The sequence below is a fragment of the Lactuca virosa genome, chromosome 4 (genome assembly GCF_052849685.1).
Source record: "Lactuca virosa cultivar CGN04683 chromosome 4, Lactuca_virosa_CGN04683_v6, whole genome shotgun sequence".
NCBI classification, from domain to species: Eukaryota; Viridiplantae; Streptophyta; class Magnoliopsida; order Asterales; family Asteraceae; genus Lactuca; species Lactuca virosa.
In genome coordinates, this window is record NC_136429.1 from 533,130,593 (window position 1) to 533,150,814 (window position 20,222).

At 36.6% G+C, this 20,222-nt stretch overlaps 1 long non-coding RNA gene across 7 annotated transcripts; it reads left to right on the forward strand.

The window, feature by feature from the left end:
• Positions 1-832: 832 nt before the first annotated feature.
• Positions 833-19,698, forward strand: LOC145109557 (uncharacterized). Of its 7 annotated transcripts, none has more exons than XR_013709080.1 (6): positions 833-1,026; positions 1,127-1,768; positions 1,894-1,969; positions 2,077-2,228; positions 2,447-2,642; positions 16,725-16,968. It is a non-coding gene; the product is annotated as an uncharacterized LOC145109557 (long non-coding RNA). The 7 variants fall into 7 exon arrangements; XR_013709077.1 differs by having other exon boundaries at positions 1,127-1,280; positions 1,644-1,969; positions 16,725-16,964; XR_013709082.1 differs by having other exon boundaries at positions 1,127-1,280; positions 1,769-1,969; positions 16,725-16,963.
• The last annotated feature ends 524 nt before the right edge of the window (positions 19,699-20,222 follow it).

The window sequence follows — 20,222 nt, forward strand, 5'->3', positions numbered from 1 at the left end:
CATGTCGTGACATCCGGTTTTTCCTAAAAACTGTGCTCTTGACTGCTTAAAGCCCTATACTTATCAAATCTAGAACACGGGTGTTACATTCCAACTGCCTAACCAAGATCTTAGATGAAAAAGGAACTAGAAAACATCTTAGCAAGAGGTAAAGAAAGTTTACAACTCAGCAAACTAGACGTAAAACAACATGTATGAAAATCCCGCTAAATGCATGAATCTGATGATTTCGGGGTTGCCGAAGGCACCTCCGACCTCCGCAATGATGGAACAAGACAAAGATGATGCAGGGGAGTGAACGGGGATCAAACATATCTTGGGTGTGGCTGAAATCGAGCTCAATGCGTCTTCTTCCTCACAAAAACCCTAGTCGACACTCATTCCCTTTTCAATATTTCCTCTCAGGTTTTCTAGCTAAAAAAGGGAGAATAATAATTCAAATGGTCCAAGGGAAGAGTACTAAGGGTAAGGGTTGAGATACTTTCAAGTTCTTGCACGTCCATATCGAGTAAAAGGTCCCGACATGCTGCTGCATTCATGAACATACTCCAACTTTCAGCTTTTGACACATTAGGTCCCTCGGGTTAGCCATAAAAATGGATTATACCCCATATTCGATTTAACTTAATCAAAATGGTTTCAAAAAAGTATAATTCACACCCTAGACCTACATATATAATATTTAATCAAAATAAATTTATTATTATTATTATTATTTCTCTTATTATTTTTAGTATTTAAATTCTTATTTCTATTATATATTATATACATATATTAAAACCAATCTTGTTTATGAACAATAAACTTTATCACTTTCAGATTTTAACCACAATAATCTGTAGCAATTGACTTTTGTCCTTCACTTTGAACATCTGTCTTCCTCGATCTTATACTCCCACTGCTAACGCTTCTCATATGTTTCTACAAAATCTTTGAACTCCATCCTTCTTGACGTTTACGACTTCTTTTCCTCCAGGAATTTAGGGTTTGAATTCCATCTCTTTTGAATCATAAGATATTTCAAATGTAATCTGTATATCTGATTCTTTGAATTACTACTTATTTCCTTTTCATTTGTCTGTTAATTTATGAGTTCAATTCACTTTTTGTTGTGAAAAATACATAGATGCAGCGAATTTACTTCCGTCGGAGATGTTATCGTCTGCTGTTTGGATTTTTATTGCCGACAATGGAACTTTGCATGAGCGGTGGATGTGTTGGGCAATTTTAATTCTGTTGAAGCAAAATCCGGAACCAACATAACGGTGATTACGATGGAGGTAAGGGATTGTTCGATAGAGGTGAAATCAATGGTCCATTTTACCCTAGAACACTTATGCCGAACAATTTTCAAAGAAAATCATATGTTGATTACAATTTTCCATGAACACACTTGAAAATTACTCACGATTGTCTAATTGTTTACATTGATTTTTGGTGTTGAAGACTTCGGTTCTTCATGTGAGTCCTAATTGTTCTTCATTCCGATGCTCCCTCCACCGCCATCGGATTTTTTTGGTTGCTATCGTATAAATTAGAAATTAAAGATTTTTTTTGGTTGTTATCGTAGAAACCAGAAATCGAAGATGTGACGAAATAATAGATTTTTCTTTCTTTAGAACAATTGATTTTTCTTTCTTCAGAACTTCGAAGATCATAAAACCCGACTATTGAATTCAAAATTCAAGAAGATGTTGTATTCCTGAATCCTGATCTGCTTGAATACAAATTGCTTAAATATTTTCAATCTCATGTGTCATTCATACAGGTAAGAATCCACATAACACCTAGATCTCTTTCAATTCACGACAATAAACAACTGTAGGACCAACAATCATATCTATCTAGAATTTCCAACAACAAAAAATTGCCCTTATCAATTGACTGTCACAGAATAAAGGCGTCCAACTCTCATGTAAGAACATACACAAACTATAGAAGAATGATGGTCCATTGCCATTTTATTAAGGTTCGTTTGCATATCTATTATCTAATTCTTGGTTTTCTGATCCGAATATATACACACACAATGTTCTTTGACAACATATTGAGGGCTATTTTTGTCATTTTGTATAGGGTGATCAGGTTATGCTTATTGAAATGCTATAGCGGGTTGAGTCAAATTTAAATTCGAGTTCAAGACAGCTGTTATTACACATGGACGCCAGGGATGCTTCAAATGGTTAAAATTTTCTTAGTTCCGCCACTCCATGATCAACTTTTCCCAGGTGTGCTTATCTGTTCCACGACTGAACTCCTTGAATTCAGTTATGAACTAAAGTTTTATCTTAGAGATTAAGAAAAATAAAAGGAATGATTTCTTGATAAAAAAGAACAACAAAAGGAGTGATTTCTTGATCAAAAGCTTTAGTTTAAAGATAAAGTCCAAGGGATCATTGATCAAACACATTTTGTTTAACTTAGTTCAATCTTCAATACTATACAGGCTATCGTCGTTTCAGAACAAAGTTGCAAACACATGTATATATCGCCATGCAATATATGCTGCAGTTTGCCCTTTAAATGAGGAAAAAGGTTGTTCAATCTGCTGCGGATCTTCTTGGAGAACTCTGTGTTACACTCCATTTGAACTCTATATTGACAAAGAGTCATCTTTCATCATATTTGTAGTTGATGGCCAGGTATTTTTCATAAACTAGCAACATTAATTTTACTCGAATATTTACTTATTTTGTATTGAATTTAGTTAGGATCTTTTTGGTTTGATAAACTTGAATGATGGAAGAAAGGAATGATTCTGTGACATCCCCAAATTCACGGCCAGAAAAGACCGATTTAGTTTATGCTTTTAAAATAAAATCCGAGTAATCATTTGATTAAAAGAGTTGCGGAATTTGTTCCCAAAACAAAATATGATAAAAATTTATCAAAGCATTTCATAAAGAAATGTATTTTCATTATATAACAAAACTCGGGATGTCATGTTCCGATACAGAACAAAAACATAAACAGTACAATATAGACCTTACAACAGTTATTTACAACTACTAGTCTATAATCCAAAATATCTTGACAAGTCATCCAACTTAGGCTCTTGTGCCACTACCTGTAATACAAAGAAAAACTGTGACATCCCGAAATTTCTATCCTTTACAATCATTCACTTCAATAAACCGTCAAATCAGTTTCTGCTAAGTTTCAAGCTTTTTGGAAAAAGTTTGAGTGTTTTAAAGTTAGTACATTAGGAGATATCAGGAGAGAGGATGCCCTAGGGTTATTGTGAAACAATAATGTCCCAAAAACTCCAAGAGTTTGGAGTTTACGGCCTAAACAAAGATGTTTATGGTCGTAAACCCTAGAAGAGGGTATAAATATGTGCCTTAGTCATTATTTACCATTTTTCACAATTTCAAGATCCAAAATCTCAAATCCTCTCAAGTATCATCCAAAGATTTCTTCAAGATCTTCATCTAGTAAGTGTTTCTAGCCCTAGTAAGTTGTTATATTGCTTAATCTAGTGTTTTAACACACTTCCATCCATGAAATCATTCCAAAAGGTTAAATCTTCAAGTTTCACCAAGAACACCAAGAACACACACTAGTGTTCTTGGACTTTTAGCTCATTTAAAGCCTTTATCTTGTAAGTACTTCTATCCTAGAGTATCTTAAGGCTTGTTACACTTCTAAACATCAAGAAAACACCCAAGAAACATAAGATTGAAGGTGTTTACGGCCAAGGGTGTTCTTGGGCCGTAAACCCTATAAAGGGCACCAAAGTGTGCCCTAGTCCCATCTAAGCCTTGGAAACCAACATGGAACCTTACCTTGATGTGTCTAGGACCCAAAACAATCAAAATATCATAAGAACAAGGAGTTTACGGCCAAGGCATGTTCTTGGGCCGTAAACCCCTTTTAGTGGGGCAAAATGCACCCTATTTCCTCTTTTGGCCTTGGACACTAACCTAGATCACCTCCATGATGTATTAGGAACCTTAAAACACCAAGTTTGAGGGTTGAATGAGAGTTTACGGCCAGGAGTAAGCTCCTCTGGGCTGTAAACTCAAGTAAGGGTCATGTTTGGACCTTAAACCCACCTAGCCTATTGTTTAAGCCTTGGAACACTTAACCACTTAAGACATCATGGCCTTAAGCCTCATTTGGAGACCCATTTGAGAGTTTACGGCCAGGAGTAAGCTCCTCTGGGCCGTAAACTCTAGTAAGTATGGTCCTTGAACCCTAAACTCCAATTAGGAATGGTCCTTTGACCATAAACTCAATAGAAATGTCCTACAACACTTAGATACAATCCTTAGGACTTATAGCACCTATATAAGGTGTTTTACATGTCCTAGGATGTCTTAACTTTGTTAATTAGTTGTTTAAAGACTAATTTGATTCATATATGTGTTATTATATGTTAACTAGATCATTGTGTGTGTTCAAGTCTTCACTTGACACTTAGCATCCGATACAGTCCGTTCATCCAACCCACTCACTACAGGTGAGTTCATACCCCTTAATTAACCTTTTAAATGTGTTTAAATGTTTATAAATGCTTTTATGGGGGGAATACAAGTTGAACCATGCTAGTTATCACATCAATCACATGTGATTAATAACTAGCATACAAATGAATTTACTACACTTTTAGCTGTTTTACCAAACAGATTACTTCAAATGACTTTCTCAAATGTTTTTACATGTTTAAAACTCTTTATATAACTGTCTTACATACTGTATGTTTTCTTTCAAAACTCCATTACTATTGTACTTCAAACAAAGGTTTTACTAATACTTAAACTGTTCTTATCAAACAAATCATTTTACAAACTGACAGCAAGTCATCATTTCTTAGTTGTTTAAACTTCTCAAAGACTTTACAAAACTTCTTTTATACTTTTATATTATTAAATGCATGCCTATATATGTATAGTTATATAAGTAATGGTTAAAGGACTTAGGAAGGCTAGCTCACTTTATTTCCTTTTCCTCGTTGGGATGTGGCTTTAGGGTATCGGCTATCCGTCCGAATGTCGTCTAAATATTAGTTATATATTATGTATACATATGTGGACATAAAAGTTCTATCAATCAGTCCAGTACCTTTGGGTAGCAAAGGCATACTTTTGGTTATACACGTACATTACTAGTAACTATAATAGGTATAGTTAGGAGATATTACTTACTATTCCAAGTACAAGGAATCGCACAGAGTCAGTTCATTCATAAGTCTATACTAATACTATAAACAATACACGATAACATAAACAAAGATACAATACACGATAACATAGAGAAAGATACAATACACGATAACATAGAGGAAGATACAATACACGATAACATAGAGAAAGATACAATACACGATAACATAGAGCAAGATACAATACATGATAACAGAACAAACATAACAAGGTGCTATAGCATGGAACAAGTACAGGATCTAACTATACCAATGAATCACTAATACATTGTTCTAAACAATAGGTAATCGTTATATTGGGTATACATGATCATAGAATCGTAATGTGGATGTTCAAGGCTTGCAGAATTGCAGTGGTCGCGTGTGGGTTCCAGAATCTTCTGTCAGGAAGAGCGTCTAGTATGGGATCTAGCCATCACATTATACCTTAATAAAACAAATTAAGGCAATTAGTACAACAGTAGTCACTTAATACAATACTACAGTACTACATTAATTTAACCCTTACATTCATTTGGTGATCAGCTCACCTTGGTAATAATGTATAAACTATATTTTGATAAATGATAGTTACACTTGGGAAAATTATACAATTTTACAATAACAAACATACAAATCGACAAATTACAAAAGGATACTGATAATATGTATATATATATATTACTTTCCTTATTACCTTTACTTTGTGATACATTCATATAAACGATGAGGTAGATTATAGTTGATAAATATATTATTTCCCTTATTACCTTTAACCTGTGGCACATACACATAAACGACGAGGTAGACTATGGTTTAATAATAGTTATTCAAGGGAAAAACCGTCACGTTTACAGTGATGCGTACTTTTAAAACAATGGGGTCTTGGTAGAAGACTACTCTTTTATACTAGTAGAAAATATAGGATTTTCTAGGAAGTTCAATTACTTAAAAACAGTTTCATACTTATACAAACTTTTCTACAAACATTACAAGTCTTTTCCTTACAGCTTTACAAATCAAAGACACATAAATACTTATGAATTCACCAGCTTTAAAGCTGATAAACTCTTTCAAAATAACTTGTATTCTTAGGTCACAAATAGACAGGTACGACGACCAGGTTTTGTGAAGACGGAGCAGTGAAGACTCGTCTTATATTTTGATTATTCATTTTGTTGTTTTATACAAGAAAGAACACACATGTATTTAAAATTATACTATTAATGCAATGGATGATGTTGTTGCTTGTTTACTACTTTGCATTGTTGTGATACAATACATGACGTCCTCCGCCCCAGAACGTTTCCGCCGTTCTCGGTTTTGGGGTGTGACAAAAACTGAGTGGGTCAGGCTTGGGAGCCTGGTGAGCATATAGGGTTTTCAACCCTTAATAAATAAATTTATTAATTTCATCAAACAACAATAACCCGATTACCTATTCCCGTTATCCTCACTTTACGTCCCTAAAACAACTATCACAAGGGACCTAGCCTAAGGATTTTCATCGGGGCGACAACACTGCTTAGGGCGTTTCCCAGCAATTTATGTCAAATAAGGCAACCATGTGGGGATAGAGTACAACAAATGAGCACCCAAGTTCAATAACACCTACAGGTTGCGAGCCTGCCAGCGTTCCACGTGACTGTCTAGAAAAGTCCGTAGTCGTCATCCATACTCCGCTAGATGACTGGAACAACAACAACATCGATGCCTCTCATCATTTTATTTCATCACACATCAACTATCTACCCATGTTTAACCCAACATATTTGTAGATAAAAATACATATACAGTTTAAAACCCGTATAAAACATTCATTCAACAACCATCTCAAATAAACAAATAACATATAAGCACATAGGACATATTTTATAGAAAATACTGATGGGTTTTGAGCATTCTAACACTCCTATGGTGTACATGCAACCCTAGAAACCTTGGATCTATGTTTTCTCTATATACATACAAATTTGATTTTCCAAGGTTCACTTCCTATCTAGCATATCATGGGGTATATGTAATATAAAAACTAGTAGGAATACATACCTTTATTGTTGCTTGGATTCCTTGATGACTTTGTGAGCCTAGCACCTCAAATGTGATGCCTCAAATGCTTCACACAACACCACAACACTTAGAATAACCTTGAGAGAACACACTCTAATGTATTTTCGGCTAGCCCTCTTTGTATCAACCCTAGTGCCGAAAATGGTGAGCATGGAGTCCTTATATAGTTGTGTCACAAGTAGGGTTACACCATGTAAACCCTAATTGACATGGCTTTTCATTTCCCATGATCCATGGGTTTATTATGCCCATGGACTATCCATGGAACACCACATTGGTTATAACCCAATTCCATAAACCATGGATCAGTAGCCCACTATATAAGAATGGATGATTTACATAATCAACCCCATATATTTAATTAGTCTCATTTTGGTCACTAAATTAATTCCAAATTAATTCTAGACCAATACTAATTAAATAATAATATTAATATATTATTACTTATAATATATTAATAATCCTTTAAGTGTCCTTTCTCTCATTATGGTCTACCTAAGTATTGCAATGCCATGCAATCCAAATGGACCATACCAGGTCGGGTCAAATACATACCAAATAAAGTTATGGACTTAGACACTATATCCAACAGTCTCCTACTTGGATAAGTCTAATAACTATATTTGCACATATGCCTTCAGAACCCGACTAGCAATCGTAGCTCTTTCAAAGTCTCTTGGAACTGAGATGATGATGATACGCCATTTAAGATAAGTGATCATATAATCCTCTGTTCTCAAGATATCATCCGGACAAATACATGGAACATAGTCTTGCTCATTGTCCAGCATTTGTTTCTCGATTTTCGATTTGTTTCAACATAGAACTAAATTGAACACATCAATTAGGTTCTGACCGGTCCCGGTACATAAGTCAAAACCAAATCATCGAGGGGCCCAAATATCGCTTCTAATCCAAGAAGGAACAGATAAACTTCGACTCATATGCTTGTACTGACTATTTGTTGAGTTATGCACAAAGGCGCGTTTTATAACATCGAGTTACCAATGCGTTTTCGTACAATCAATGCATAATCAACTCATAGTCAACAAATCATATCTCTAGGTTTGAAGAGTTATATGATATTACAATCTCACGATCACTGGAGATAAATTCCATGAAGTGATACAAGTGAGCGTGGGTTGATTCCAATACTCAGAACTTATGAGCACTTATGAATGTTGCAGCAACCGTTTCTATGTCTAATGCACCCTAGACAATCTACAAACCCAATTCATGACAGTCTTGATTCATATTTACTTCCAACATATGACCGACTGTGGAGAAATTGAATAATATACACATATATATTTATTCTGGAAGTTAAAACATGCAAAATTGAAACAATAGTAAACGATCAACATAAGATAGTAACACTTTACTCATAAATAAATAACAACTTTTATTTAATCATCAAATATCAATTACATTTTACAAGTTTCAGAAAACTATCTAATTATTAAAACTAATATCATCCTCCAGCCCAATGCGTCTCACATGCTGCAAATGCTTAACCCTAGTCAGTCCCTTCGTGAGGGGATCTGCTGGGTTCTCATCTGATGATACCCTCTTTTCCACGAGGAGTCCTTCTTCTATTCGATGTCTAATGAAATGGTATTTTCTGTCAATGTGTCTGGATCTGCCGTGATCCCTTGGTTCCTTGGCTAAGGCAACCGTACTTTCGCTGTCACAGAAAATTTCCATCGACTCCTTTATAGCTGGTACAACTCCAAGGTCTCCAATGAAGTTCTTTAGCCATATCGCTTCCTTTGTTGCCTCGCTTGCTGCAATGTACTCTGATTCGCAAGTTGAATCAGCTACTGTCTCATGCTTGGAACTTTTCCAAGTAATAGCTCCTCCATTTAGGATAAAGACCCAGCCTGACTGAGAGCGAAAATTATCCCTATCAGTCTGAAAGCTAGCATCGCTATATCCTACCACTCTCAAGTCATCACTGCCACCAAGGGTAAGGACCCAGTCCTTAGTCCTTCGCAGATACTTGAGAATGTTCTTTACCACAGTCCAATGAGCCTTGCCAGGGTTCCCTTGATATCTACTGACCATGCTCAAAGCAAAGGCCACATCAGGGCGATTACAAGTCATAGCATACATGACCGAGCCCACAGCGGAAGCATATCGTACATGACTCATCTCAGCTATCTTAGCCTCTGTACTCGGACTCTGAGTCTTACTTAGTTTGGCGTTACTCTAGATTGGTAAATCCCCTTTCTTGGAATCTTGCATACTAAACCTCTTCAATACCTTATCCAAGTAAGTACTCTGACTAAGTCCAATTAGTCTCTTACTCCTGTCTCTCAATATCCTTATCCCTAGGATATAGGTAGCTTCCCCAAGGTCCTTCATAGCGAAACACTTCCAAGCCAGGACTTAACCTCCTGCAAGGTTGGGATGTCATTTCCTATGAGTAGTATCTCGTCCACATACAACACCATGAAGCTCACTATGCTCCCACTAGCCCTAACATATACACAGGACTCATCCTCACTCCTCGAAAAGTCAAACTCTTTATCTTTCTCATCGAAGAAAAGATTCCATCTGTGAGATGCTTGTTTCAATCCATAAATGGATTTCTCAAGCTTACACACCCTATTAGGGTAATTTGCATCAACAAAACCTTCTGGCTGAGCCATGTAAATTAAGGAAAGCGGTTTTGACATCCATTTGCCATATTTCATAATCATGAAATGCAGCAATGGCTAGCATAACCCTAATAGACTTAATGTTAGCTACCGGAGAGAATGTCTCATCATAGTCAACTCCCAGAGTTTGAGTAAAGCCCTTTGCAACCAGTCATGCCTTATAAGTGTGTACCTTTCCATCTATGTCGGTCTTCTTCTTGAAGATCCATTTACACTCAACTGTCTTATGACCTGGTACATTGTCAACCAAGTTCCAAACTTGATTGTCATACATGGACTGAATCTCGCTGTCCATAGCCTCCTTCCATTTAGCAGACTCAGGCCTGCCATGGCTTCCCTGTAATTATTAGATTCATCCAAATCTATCAGTGTACTATCACTGATAAATGTATCACCTTCAGTAGTGATGTGATAACCATAATAAAAATCAGGTGTGTTCCTCACTCTAGTGGAACACCTTGGAGGTACAAATTCATCTATGGGTTCAACAGGAGTTTCCTCCTCAGATTGGTCCATAGTGTTTGAGGTTCCTTCACCACTTGACTCTTGAAGCTCTTCAAGATCAATTTTCCTCCCACTGTTTTCTTGGCTTATGAATTCTCTCTCACGAAAGACTCCTCTTCTTGCTACAAAGACCACATTGTCACTGGGTCTGTAGAAAAGGTAACCAAAGGATCTTTGTGGGTAGCCGATGAAAATACACCTCTCACTTCGAGGTTCAAGCTTGTCGTGAGTCTCACGCCTCACAAAAGCTTCACAACCCCAAATCTTGATGTGGTCCAAATTGGGAACTTTCCCAGTCCACATCTCATGAGGTGTTTTGGCAACCTTTTTAGTAGGGACTAGATTAAGGATGTGGGCGGCAGTCTCTAAGGCATACCTCCAGAATGAGATAGGTAACGAAGCTCGACTCATCATGGAATGAACCATGTCCAACAAGGTTCGATTGTGCCTCTCAGCTACACCATTCAATTGTGGTGTCCTAGGAGGTGTCAATTGTGAGACAATCCCACATTCCTTAAGATAGTCAAAAAACTCTAAACTAAGATACTCTCCTCCCCGATCGGATCGGAGCATCTTGATATTCCTGCCCAGTTGATTCTCCACTTCTTGCTTAAACTCTTTGAACTTTTCAAAGGTTTCTGACTTATGATTGATTAAGTAAATATATCCATATCTACTATAATCATCAGTAAAAGTCACATAATAGCGATTAGCATCCCTTGTGGCAACTTTGAAGGGTCCACACACATCCTTGTGTATGAGATCCAATAAACCTTCACCCATTTCACAAGTACCAGTGAAGGGTGACTTTGTCATTTTTCCAAGTAAACAAGATTTGCAACTATCATCTGACTTTAGGTCAAATGTTTCCAAAACTCCAGCCTTTTGGAGTTGGCCTATGCGCTTCTTGTTAACATGTCCAAGACGACAATGCCACAAGGATGCTTTATCCAAACTATTTGAAGAATCAATACATAACACATTATTTCCTAGATTATCTACAACATTCACAGCTTCATATACACCATCACAAGGTAATGCTTTAAAGTAAAATACATCATTGTAATAAACATTTATAGCACCATTATTATTATCAAAAGGAAAGGTAAAACCTTGTTTATACAAGCCATGAAAGGAAATAATATTTCTCGCCATTTCCGATGAGTAACAACATTTATTCAAATCTAACATTAACCCATTATTAAGCAATAAAGAATAAACTCCTATCTAACATTAACCCGTGCTCCACTTTCTCACTTCTTCTTAGGCCCTACAAATCAGTACAAATGTGAATACCACAACCTGTATCAAGTACCCAAGGGTTAGTTTTTAATGAGTTATTAGACAATATAGTGTAAATACCTGCATGGGTGGGTTTAACTTTCCCATCCTTTACATCCTGCAAGTATTTGGGGCAACTTCGTTTCTAGTGCCCTTTATCCTGGCAGTAGAAGCACATTGCTTCCTTTGGGTTAGAAGAAGGAGGAATGGAACCTTTCTTGGTTCCACTTGAAGATGAGCCTTCAAGGGACTTTCCCTTGGTACCCTTCGAAAGGGTTTTCCTCTTCTTCCCCTTCCCCTGCCCAATTGCCAAGACAGGAGCTGTTGTAGGAGTAGAAGTAACAGCTGATTTAAGGCCACTCTCAGCGGTCCTTAGAAGTCCTTGAAGCTTACTTAGTGTGACTTCCTCCTTATTCATATGATAAGTCATACGAAATTGATCATAATTTGGAGGCAAGGAATGGAGAATGATGTCAATCGCCATGTCCTCAGGAAAATCCACATTAAGCTTCAATAGCCGGTCCACGAACCTTTGCATTTTCTGCAAGTGACCGGTGAGAGACTCTCCCTCCTTCATGCGAGCTGTTATCATGGAGGATATGATTTCATATCTCTCTTGACGTGCACTCTGATGGTACCTATCCATCAGGTCTTGGTCCATTTCAAAAGGCTAGAAATCTTCATAGGATTTTTGGAGTTTTGCTGTCATGGTGGCCAACATGATCCAAGACACCTTAGTGGCATCTTTCTCATGGGTAGTGTACTCAGCAAACTCCTCAGGAGTAGCAGTCGACTCATCAATAACCTTAAGCTCCTTATCAAGGACATACTCTTTGCCCTCATAGCGAGTTATCATTCTGATGTTCCTAATCCATTCATTGAAATTAGAACCATCAAAAGTGATTTTCCCACATAAGTTCATTAGGGAAAAGGAGCCTGTAGGGTTAGAGTCGGTAGCGTTGTTGGAAGACATCTGAAAAGAAAGAAGAACAAGTTTTATTAGATAAAGAGTCCTTAATAAGTCACCCAAATGACATATCAAGGCTAGGACCCTACAACCTACTTATAACTGGAAGAGGGATGTCGTAATCTAAGTTATAAAATAGTTGAAGGTAGGTAAATGACGATTTACCAATTTCCACCACCAAAACGAAATAAATTATTATTAGGTTTTATTGGGATTTGAAATTCCTAGATCTTTTGAGATATAATGAACTTTTCAATGGCATGTTTGAATCTCGAATGTGCCCTCTTCAAGTTTGAGACTGGGATGCCGAGGATCACAAACAAGGTGTGAATAACCATGCAAATTGACTTGGTACCCTTAACTAAATTACCTAATCGATGTGCCGATTAACCACACACGCTCCACCGATCTATAATAAAGTCAAGTTACCCTTTGCCACTCTTACTAGTCCTTGTTAGTGTGCCGGTTAACCACACACGCTCTACTAACGACTTGGTAAGGGTACAAAGTGTAATTTCATGGGTTAGCACCATTTTCACATTTCCCTAAAGTAACTAAGATTGAGAATTATTAAGTATAGTTACTTTATAATTTCATTATACTTTTAATGAGGATTAAGGTCCTATCCTACCTTTTCGGCTAACGACCCTCCACCAGTCAAGGAAGCGGTGGGTGAGAGTAGACACCCATTAAACTGCCATTTTATAGGCAGTAACCTTATACCCCCTTATAGACCGGCTTCGTGAATGAGACCTACTAATGGTAAGACTGACTTATTCTTATACATATATATAATAATTAAACTTTTAATATTATAAAAGTATAAGGGTTGAATTTTAAACTTTTAAAATTCTAAGGTTTAATTTGGAATTAAAGTATTAAGATGTAAGACTTTACAAATTCCAAAACTTGAGGGAAAGATTTGAAACTATTCAAGACTTTTCATTTTGTAACTTATGAGTTTTAATGGTTCATAAAATGAAGACTCTTCATTTTTATGTAACCACTTTTCTTTAATAACATTTTAAAGAAGTGACTTTTGGTTATCCATAACTTGAGGACAAATTATGGACACCATTATTAGGCATTAAGATCATGAATTAATCAACCATGCAAGTTACAAATTATTTCCTATGATCTTCTAAAACTCATAAGAACAAGTATTCATATCAAACAATTTCAAGAACTTATATTAACACATATTAAACTTGAAATTTGACAATAGCCTTTGGAAATGGATTAACATAATCATTACAACATTTAAAACAGATTTTACAAGTCCAAAACAGTTTGGGGTAATGATTCTAGCCCATTTACAGCAACAAAGTTCGAGAAACTGCCCAGTTCGTTCCTACTCGTCGAGTGCATGATACTACTCGACGAGTAGTATGAATTTTGCCTTGGACTCGTCGAGTCCCCCCATGGACTCGGTGAGTTCAGACGAACAGTGAGCAGAATTTCGATTTTTCATACAATTTGCATCAAGTATACAGAAAGCAAGCCTAGGCTCTGATACCACTGATGGGTTTTGAACATTCTAACACTCCTATGGTGTACATGCAACCCTAGAAACCTTGGATCTGTGTTTTTTGTCAATATACATGCAAATTTGATTTTCCAAGGTTCACTTCCTATCTAGCATATTGTAACAAACCGTTATTTCGAACTTATGTAATAATATAGGGCGCTTTGTAGTTCTTTTTGAAACAATACAGAGAAATTTTAGCATATTGTGTATATTTACATAATTGACCCTAAAAAATAAAGTCTTAAATAATCTCAATTGGGATGAACCAAGTGATAGAGATTTTAACAAGGACACCAAAAATATAAAGAACTCCCAAAACCGAGTTATAACGAAGAAGTTATGACCAATCGAAGATCCGCGACAAATCCGGCAAACCTTATGTCGCATAAAAAGTGAGTTTTCGATAAACTACTTTTTAGCCTTAGTGACCTAAATGAAAGTTGCAGAACTCGTAAAAATAATGAACTTTCATATAAGGACCGTTTGAATCCGACTTTGTATGAAGAAGTTATGATTTTTCTAAGTTTCGGAATAGCAGTAGACAGCTAAAAACTCGAAATAAAGATCGAGCGAAATTTTGCCGAAACAACCTAAACGAGAATCGAAGGTCTCGTTAATACTAGTACAACGGTAAAAAGTCTGACGAAAACGGACGCCGGATAAAGAAGTTATGAATTTTTAACGGATTTTCCTGTCCCGGTCTGTTAAAAATAATAATATTAAAAATAAATTCAAAATTAGCCGACGAAGTCTAAACGAAAGTTGTAGATTATTTTTCCGCCTACGCGTGCATATAAAGAACGTCAAAAACGGAGCTCGTATGCGAAAGTTATGATTTTCGGAAGTTTTTGGCAAGAAAAATCGAAAAATAAAATAGAAACCGGATAATTTCGCATGAACAATAACGCCTCGTCACCTCGCTCTCGGATTCGCCCCGTGTCCGATGCTGATTGGTCTGAAACCGAGGTCCTATGGGGTTCCGACGCGTCGCGTCCTAGGCGTCGTCTAAGACGTCTCGTAAAACGCCTTCGGACACGTGTTAAGCCCTTCTTTCTTCGTCCGATGCGTGGCTGCTGACTCCTTACTTCGGCCGAGACCCTCGCACCCTATAAAACCCATGCGAGATTTCTCAGATTTTACCTCTTTTTGCACCATTTTTCACCTCCTTTCACCTCTCTCACTCCCACCAACTTACCAACAACCCCCAAGGCCCCCGAAGCATACCTCAGACCCCGAGCAAGCCCCGATATTCCCGAGAATATCCATCTTCACTAGTCGAAACCCTGCCCGATTTAAGCCGGTTTTCTCGTCAAACAAGCATCTTTTTGGGAATCGAAACGCTGTCCAAATCACCACTTATCAAGTGAGTTCATACCCCCGTATTTTCATAATTTTTATTGTTTTAAGGGGGGGGGGGGGGGGAATACAAGTTTAACACAATAATTTTTGTGTTATAAATAAATGTTTACAAATCAAAAATACTTAAAAATATTAAACTTCTTTAATAACTTATATTTTTCCCCAAAGGTTATATTTATATAGATATATTTATGTAAATAAGATTTAAAAGGCTTAGGACTAATAACTTAATTTGAGTCCTTTTCCTTGTTTGGATGTGGACTTATAGCCTCGGTTATTTGTCCGAGTGTCGTATAAATTTTAATTATATAAAATTGTATATGTATATAAATATAAAAGTTAATTCATTTAATTTAAATACCATTTGTAACATGTTGAGCAAAGGATTATATTCAAGAATAGTTTATATCAATTCAGAAAGTACATATAAATTATAATAGGTATAATTTATGATTCAAGAATAGTAACTTACAAGTCAAGTATACTAGACTATAATATTTTATAAAAACATGGTTTATACTATTATACATGAACAAGAGTATTCAAAACTAAACAAGGGTATAGAACTTTCAAGTATATTTAACAAGGAAAATACTATCAATTATTCAATTCAGAATGATTGGGTTTTCGTTATACACATAACATCTATATGCTTTTTATGAGTCATCCGATTCAAGTTGTTTATTTATTTAAACAACATAGTAAAGTCCTAATATTATAACCAGAGTCCCCAGCCAGGGGATCGAAAGAAGTTGTGTGTAGATCTATATTGGGATTGACAACCCCGCACTCAGGCTGCTAGCTACAGTCAGGCATACACGCCTACGAGTGACAATTGTTATCAACCGTTTTTAAACGTCTTTCAAGCGTTTGTTTCAGGCCATCCAGTCATAGTATGGTTATAATAACTCATTAAAAAGATATTAACAATATGTTAGTGTATAATTAATACATAATTACACTTTTCAAAGTACAAGTTTTCAGAGATACGATTTACAAGTGTAACTAAAAGGATACAAATACAGAGTATGGATTTACAAACAGAGCGGTTTTATGAAACTAAAACTACTTTTCAAATACAACAGAAAATATAGGATTTTCTGGAATAACTTACATATTCAAGAAACAGAAAACATACTTTCAAACATAAACACTTATGTACTCACTCAACTTTATGTTGATACTCTCTTTTCAAATTACTTGTATTTGCAGGGAAATAATAAACAGGTACCCCCAAGCTTTTTGAGAAGATGGAGCTAACATGAGTCATATCTTCTGTATTTTACTATATATGTTTTGGTGTCAATATACAATAATTGAACACATGTAAATATTTTTACTTTTAAATACAATGGTTGTTTGTACTTTGATTACTATGATGCATGTGTTGTGATACTACAAATGAAGTCCTCCACCCCCGGACGTTTCCGCTGTCTGGTTTGGGGGTGTGACAGATTGGTATCAGAGCATTGTTTATAGTGAACTCAGTATATCAATCCATAAATGATATACAAACTATAAATATATTGGGGCTGAGAACTCTGACTACAAGTATACTTATTAAAAATTTAAGTATTTTTACAAGAAGTATACTAACACTCATACTTACAAATACAGTATCACAGTCATAAGAACTTAAAAGTATTTAAGTGTTGAACATTATAGTCAAACCTGGACAGTTTTGTAATCATATCTAGGATTAATATAACCTGATCAACTATATTGATTTGAGATATGACCAACATGTGTTTGGGAGTGATTGTAGTGTTGCGACATGTCTAAAACTTACGAACCATACATATTTCAGAGTAACTATGTAACACCAGGTTTTCAAAACAAATTTTTCATTTTTAAAACATACTTTCATTTATAAAATATTATCAAACATAATGTATCCACTGTCATCAAAATAAAACATATCCCATAATCATATAAACAAAAGGTCCATGAGTGTGTACTGATCATGCCGACGCCTTCCCGCGATCATCAATGGTACCTGAAACACATACACAAAACACTATAAGCATAAATGCTTAATAAGTTCCCCAAAATACCACATATAACACATATCAACCACTCACGGCTGTAACTCTGATGACCCTCTGGTCAAGTATCTCTGTGGGACCCTCTTGGTCCCATAACTCTGTGGACCCACCGGTCCTAACTCTGTAAACTCTGAATCATGCATATCACATATCACATAAAAATCACAACACATAAATAGCATACAAGATACACTGTCACATAGCTCTGATTACCACTCTAGGTAAAGTATAGTGAGAAGATTCACCTCGGGAATCTCGGTAAAATCTCGATATCAGTAATATTGCCCTAGCCTCCGCCTAATCACAATAATAAATTACACTAAATAAATGTCTCTTTACAAATTGGATATTCTCTCATGCAAAATCCCTAGAAGGGTAAAAGACCATTCTACCCCTTTACAGGCCCAAAGGCCCAATTGTTGACAAACCCTAAAAGTCAACCAAAAGTCAACTGTCCAATTTGACCAGACTCGCCGAGTGCATACGACGACTCGGCGAGTCCCATCGTCCCTACAGACTCTTCCCCTTTTCCAGGTCTCCCTCGACTCACTGAGTCACCCCTCCACGCACCGGGTCACCACTGGAGTCAGATCCCGGGGCAACCCGGTCCGACTCGTCGAGTCTACATATGGACTCGGCGAGTTTCCTCCATGAACTTGCTCAAACAACCTCCTGAGGTCAGATCTGCTTGACCAGACCATAGATCTAACCCTTAAACACTCAAAAGTCACGTAAAGGTGCAACCTTTACGTGCATGCAACCCATAACAAGTCAAAAATGGGGAAATAACCCTAGAAATGGCAACCTAGTCTCTAACATCTCATTTTCTTGCAAAAAGCTGGAAGGTAATGACTCTTGGGACCTCTCATGGTCCAGATCTGATGTCATAAGCCCAAAGAGGACCTGATACTCACTAGATCTTTCATAGAAAGAGGGTAAAAACCCTAAAATCAAGGAATCCATCAATATAACACGAAATGGGAAAGGATTATACCTCCAAGGATGATATCACTAGATGAATAGCTCAGATCCAGTCCCCTTCACACTCTAGATTTGTGCTCCTTCCTTCCCTTCCAGTAAAACCACACAAAAGATGAAGAAATAGCCTCCTCTTGCCCTCAACTCACTATCTTTGCTCTCTAGGGTTTCTCTGGAACAAGGTGGCCGCAAATGAAGGCCATAAAGGTCTTTAAATAGGCTCCCAAACCCGGGGATTAGGGTTTTCCTAATCAGCACTAACTCAGCGAGTCAGATACCCGACTCGTCTTGTCCGATCGCGAAACCGCGTCAACAGATAAGGCCCTACTCGACGAGTTGAGGCACCAACTCGCCGAGTCCCCCAATAAAATAATAATTCAATTAATAAAATTACATACCCGAACTCCGGCTGTTACAAACTATAGAACCAAACATAAAGATTAAAATACTATTGGAGTATTTTGGGATACTATGAAACCACGCGTCTTAAATATCTTATATATTTCTCACCTCTACATCTCGTACAGATAACATGGCTGGACATCATATACCAGGGGACCCGTATTTCCCAAATCACGGAAGTGATTCAGAAGAGGAACCCTTGGAAGCTACTGATAGTGACTCAAGTGGTACGGATACAGAACCGCAAGTTTTCAACCCGGGACAACGCCATATAAGACAAGGTGATGGTCGACCTGTACCAGACTGGGGCCAACTCATAAACCATTGGTGTAGGCAAGAAGGTATACGCCCTCCTTACGGAATGGCTAGGGGACATTATAACCTCGATAATGGAGGTACGGCTGATAAAGCCCTTCCAATTATCATACGAAGAATAAACCGCCAAACTGATCAGGCGAGAGTTTCAATCAATCGAATCCTAGAAGTCACGGCTTCCTCCCAACAAAACGCCGCAAATATTCATCATCTAGATAGAGATCATGATGAAACCAGACATTACACAGACATGCTCCATGCAGAATTGATTTCTGCTCAAATTGAAATGAGAGCACTCCAAGAGCGTCAGACTGCATTAGAGAGGTCTTTAAGGGAATCAGAATCCCACAAGGCAGGGCCCAGTACTAGGAGCCATAATCGCAAAAAGTAGTGTTTACACTACTTCTACTTTCTACTTACTGCTTTCTAATATCTACTTTATGCTTTCTACCTTCTATTGTAATATAACGAATGTATATATTACTTTTCCAATTATGTACAAATCCATGTATCAATAAAATAAAAAGCACTTTATTTCATCATGAGTTATTCCAATTCAATTTCATAGTTTTGATTATAAATATAAATTTACAAGATATGTTTTAGTGTTATTCTTCATGATTTTCAATATGACCACGAAAAATTTATTTTTGGTAGGTCAGTGTAATGTTGAAACTTTCTCAGTATTGTGGTATATTATAGACCTGCTTTAAGGTCAAGTTATCCAGATTACATATACTTAATATACCAATACAATCAACAAATTTTCATACTCTTGGAAAAATAACCACTCAAATTTATATTATCTTGTTACAAGTAGTACTTGTAATAAATATCTATTTTCAATTCTTTACAAGATTCATGTTGAGTTAAGTGTTTAAATTCAAAATTATTCTTGATAACTTACCCTCTTTTTATCATTTAACTTTTATATAACAAGATGCCTCCTCGTAGGAATCCAAGGCGTAAC